This window comes from Castanea sativa, chromosome 6 (assembly GCF_040712315.1).
Source record: "Castanea sativa cultivar Marrone di Chiusa Pesio chromosome 6, ASM4071231v1".
NCBI lineage: Eukaryota > Viridiplantae > Streptophyta > Magnoliopsida > Fagales > Fagaceae > Castanea > Castanea sativa.
This window is the reverse complement of record NC_134018.1, coordinates 49380588-49385947: the sequence shown is the minus strand read 5'-3', so window position 1 is coordinate 49385947 and position 5360 is coordinate 49380588. Positions and strand designations below refer to the sequence as shown.

The 5360-nt window shown below is 34.6% G+C and overlaps 1 long non-coding RNA gene across 1 annotated transcript; it reads left to right on the top strand.

The window, feature by feature from the left end:
• LOC142641031 (uncharacterized) lies at positions 1 to 2355 on the top strand. Its single transcript, XR_012845301.1, has 3 exons — positions 1 to 179; positions 1105 to 1172; positions 2022 to 2355. It is a non-coding gene; the product is annotated as an uncharacterized LOC142641031 (long non-coding RNA).
• Positions 2356 to 5360: the final 3005 nt, after the last annotated feature.

The following is a 5360-nucleotide window of genomic DNA, read 5'->3' as shown; positions in this document are numbered from 1 at the left end:
ATCTTTTCCTTTGCTGTACCAGAAGCTTCTTGCTTCATTTCTCTTGCTTTTTCTTTTCTTTCTCTCTTTGCTTTCACATGGCAAGACCTCTCTCTCTCCCTCTCTCACCAAAACAATAAATCTCACTCTAAAGAAGGAATTAAGAGCCTAAAATTAAAGCTTCAGCTTCAAATTTGTGGGTAAGTAATTAAAAACTTATTTGATTTTAGAGTATTTTGATAGTTTAATTGTTTTCCCTTCTTTGTTCTCAAATCTGATTTTAGGGGCTAAACTTGTGATTCTGTTTTTGTAAGTTGAAAGTTTGATGGTGTTATGGTCTATTGGATGCTTAATAAGTCATTTTAATGTTTATTGTATTGGTATAAAAATACCCAAATGAATTGAAGACCATTTGAATTTAGTTGATGAATTTTGTATCAACATGCACTAAAGCTGTCACTGTGACAGATTTGATGTTCACCACAAGAAAATTCTGTAGTAAATCATTTAGTGTGAATTAGGATTTTAGGAGTAGTTTTTATGAATCCTAAGACACATATGGTTGTTATGGAAGTGGTCTCACTGCATTTGGATTAATACAAAAATAATGGTTTAATTTCTAAGTTGCATAAATTTCTGTCAGGACATATTTGAGCACGTTTCCTTGTACGATTTTTAATAAATTATGGCTTTATTCTTTGACTTTGAAATTTATACGGTATATATTAGACATACAGGAGAGTAGCTCTGTAAAATTTCATGACAATTGGATGTGTTTTAACAGCCCATTAGTATTTTACAAATGGGGAATTTGCTACTGGAATGATCAGTAAACAGTGTAGGATAACTATGACTTTGTAGATTTAATTTTGAAGTTAGGGTTAATGTTTTGAGTTATAATTTAATGTGCTTATCTTTTAGTATGTTTAGATCAGATGTGAATTTTTATGGCTTGGTTTCTCTGTGTTTTGGTATGTTATGAGTTTGGTGATTGTACCTTGTTTTAGGGGAAACTCTATGTGATGGGAATTAAGATTTTACTAAGTAGAGAGTTAGGTTGTGTTTGAGGTATAAGTTTATATTTTAGGAAGAGTTGTTAGTAATAAGTTTTGGTCTTTCATTTAGGTGACGAGAACGAGAACACGGACACTTGAGCTCCTCTGGTACAAATCTCTCGCGTCTTCTGTTTTCAGGTAAGGGATTTGTGACATGTGCGTTTGATAAGTATAAGGACTATTTAGAAAACTATAATGCATTAAAACCTTTTAATTAGAGATATTACATATAAGCATGATTCAAGTAAAGATTTATGTTCGTGACTTATTAAATCCAATATATATATATATATATATATGATAATTTTAGCATACTGATGCTATTACTCATATCACGAACATAATGTTTAAAGAAAGAATTGGATATGCTACTGTTATTAAATAGTTATGTAAAAGTATAGTATCTGAAAAGTATAGTTTTTAGTTATTCCATTGTCATGATCTGAACTCACCAAGAGGGGTTATAGTACCGGTATTTCCATGGAGATTCTCGTTTTGGCCATTAAAAGTGGGACCGGCTCGTCGTACCCGCCTTGTTGGTAACCGCCAACTTGTGGAGGATGTCAACCTACCCCCATGGTTGAAAGTATGTATTATGATATGATTCCGGAATTACCTAGCATTGTGGGGAATGTTGGATGCCTAGCACTAAGTGCTGGAAGCCTCCCAAAGTTGTGACAGACTTACAATTGGACTAACTAATATGTATTATAAAAGAGCTATTAAGCTATTTGAAAGTTATAAGAAAAGTATGTTGAGTTATGTTTAAGTTCCTTATCATGTTCTTTTATTATTATATGAAAGGAAAATGAAGTATTTTCATTTGAAATTTCATAAGTTAATTTAAGAACAATATGAATAGTAATGAAGGCTATTTTATCAAAGCTGGCATGTCCGTAAAATATTTGATTTACATGCATTCTTATCAAAGGCCCATGGAGCTTAAAAACTTTACTGGGCTTCGCAGCTCACCCTATTATATTTCAGTGCACAGGTTCTTCTTGGAAGCAGCGAGAGTATTAGAGGTGGCAAGATTCTGTAGTTCTCTTTTGTTTAGATTGTATAGTTTTTTTTTTTTTTGTATAGTAGTTTAGCTCTTTTGTTGTATAAGAGGAATCAAGATGTACTTGATTCTTTGAGCACAGATGTAATTCTGAACTTTAGTTTGGTTTGAACCCCAATGGTATGTCTTTGGGGTTGGGTTTGTAAATAAGAGTTTTTGCTAGAGGTTTAGCTATGTAATATTTGCACGAATACCTGAAGTTTCAGCCAAGTGGCAATCTTGCAAAGTTCAAATGAAATGAATTTTCAAGGTTTTCACATTTTTGTATATTATGGCTTTTATGCAAGAAAAAAAGCAGGTATACAGGAAACAATTCTTGATAAGCACCTTCTGTTTAGATTGGTTCGTGTTAGTATTAAGGTAAACTTGATATTAACATGCCGGTCATGCTCTAAATTCTGAAGTACAGGTTTGGGTCGTGACAGAAAGAATCCCAGCAGGACATCCTTTTGTAATGCATGAAGGCGCATCTTTTGGAGTAAAATCTAGTAATGCAACATCCCTTCAAGAATTTGTCCCGGTAGAGATGACATATTCCAGTGGTGATATCATATTAACCTTACAAGAAGTATTGAATAGAGAATTGCATTTCCATAATGCTGTCTATAGTGAATTACCAGATTCCATTAAATTCATTCTTGACAACCTTCAGGCTTCCTACTCTTCAAATCACCATAAACTATTCAACAAAACCATGAGAGCACTTGAAATCCACCTTGTTAACCTTACTACCCAAATTGCTGACCATACTGCTAAAAATGAGGCCTTTGCCGACCAAATTTAATTGCCTTGTTAACTCTCAAAACCATCATGATAAATCAACTCTTTGGCAAAGAGGAAATCCATTCAATGGATAGAAATACTATAATGGGTACTGATTTTGCTAGATTGAGTTTAAAAAACCAATCTTTGCTAAAAAGTGTTGTTTCCAACTTGCCTCCAGAAGTACAATCTTGTATTTTTGAAAGCAAGGCTATGACCAAAGATCTTGATCTTTGGCTTAAACATTTCAAGACCCTTGTTTCAATTGCTTCTACCATTGTTGAACCTGATGGCCCCAATAAAGGCTACATGAAAAAGAAATGAGGAAAATACTTTGGGAGCAATCTCAGAGTACATGAAAAAACCCATCATTTCCCTGGCCTTTTGATTAATTATAAAGATTGTTCTGATAATGATCCCTTCTAGCTTTCTCACATGTTCGAATTTGGTTTTATCAAACTCATCAAATTAACGAGTCATGATCAGATTAACCAATTCCCTGATATTATTCAAAAAGTTGTCATACATGTTGAAAGCCCTTATGTTTCCATCCGATGTTGGAGTACTTTGCCCAAATGGGAAAAGAATAATTGGATGAATGTTCAACCTTCCAAGCATCTTGTTCTCATTAATGGATATACTCACCAAGGTCAATGGTATGAAGGAAATGCTTATGTTTCACGTAAGCATCCCTATGCTCTTGCTGAATGTTGGAGAAGTTACTTCAATAATCGAATTCTAGATGTCTCTGAAGAATTATGGAAAGACTACCATTTCTTTGGTTGTACAGATAGAATCTCTGTTTTCCTTAATAAACCTTATGCTTCTGCGGTCTAACATTTACAATGGGCAGAACATGATGACCCAAGAATATTTCTCACAAGAGATCCTGTTTACGAACCATTAATGTATTGTGGCTTCTGTAACCAATATTCAACTTATCATGAACATGAATGCAATGATGATCCCCCATGGGATCCCTTTCTATGGGACCCTTATGCTGGTTACTCGTCTAATGCAGCTTCTACCTAGAAGCACAATGATCCCAGAATAATACTCTCTTATTTGTCTAGCCAGATGATGCTACAATATTCACTAGTTACTATTTGCCGAAGATCCTTTCCATGATGACAATGATTCCTTTATTGACTACTTTTGGCACTACCAGCTAGACTACTTTCGGTCTCAAAAGCCGACTTGATTCCTTCTGCAAATGGCGCTACTAATGCCCCTCACGGGTTCTGATAGGAATAGTAAAAACGTCACTATTTACTTTGTACTATTCACTACTTTATTTACTTATATAAGGGGTTGTCTCTTATTGTTAAACTCATAATCTTTTCTAGGATTTCCCTTAGAACTCTCTCTAGGACTTCCTTAGATCAAGATATCTCACTGATACACAAAGCTTGTAACTAGAACCAGGACTAACTTTCAAGCCTTGTACTGTTTATCCCACTGATCCCTGTTGATCACTGTAATCTTGTTACTACTACTACTACTGTAAGTGTTTTGATGTACATTCAATAAACACTTCTGTTTTCAATACTTTGAATTATTTTGATATACAATTGTTTGGCTGGTTCTACCGCCTTACTTTCAATTATCATTTACTTTCAATTATCATTTACTTTCAATTATTCTATATATCTGTTATCTGTTGTGCTTTCGCCTTCTGCGCTGTCGTCCTTCTCCCTTTATGGTATGTTCTGCCCATTGTGTCGGACCGCAGAAGCATAAGGTTTATTAAGGAAAACAGAGATTCTATCTGTACAACTAAAGAAATGATAGTCTTTCCATAATTCTTCAGAGACATCTAGAATTCGATTATTGAAGTAACTTATCCAACATTCAGCAAGAGCATAGGGATGCTTATGTGAAACATAAGCCTTTCCTTCATACCATTGACCTTGGTGAGTATATCCATTAATGAGAACAAGATGCTTGGAAGGTTGAACATTCATCCAATTATTCTTTTCCCATTTGGGCAAAGTACTCCAACATCGGATGGAAACATAAGGGCTTTCAACATGTGTGACAGCTTTTTGAATAATATCAGGGAATTGGTTAATCTGATCATGACTCATTAATATGATGAGTTTGATAAAACCAAATTCGAACATCTGAGAAAGCCAAAAGGGATCATTATCAGAACCATCTTCATAATTAATCAATAGGCCAGGGAAATGATGGGTTTTTTCATGTACTCTGAGACTGCTCCCAAAGTATTTTCCCCATTTCTTTTTCATGTAGCCTTTATTGGGGCCATCAGGTTCAACAATGGTAGGAGCAATTGAAACAAGGGTCTTGAAATGTTTAAGCCAAAGATCAAGATCTTTGGTCATAGCCTTGCTTTCAAAAATACAAGATTGTACTTCTGGAGGCAAGTTGGCAACAGCTCTTTTTAGCAAAGATTGGTTTTTTAAACTCAATCTAGCAAAATCAGTACCCATTATAGTCTTTCTATCCATTGAATGGATTTTCTCTTTGCCAAAGAGTTG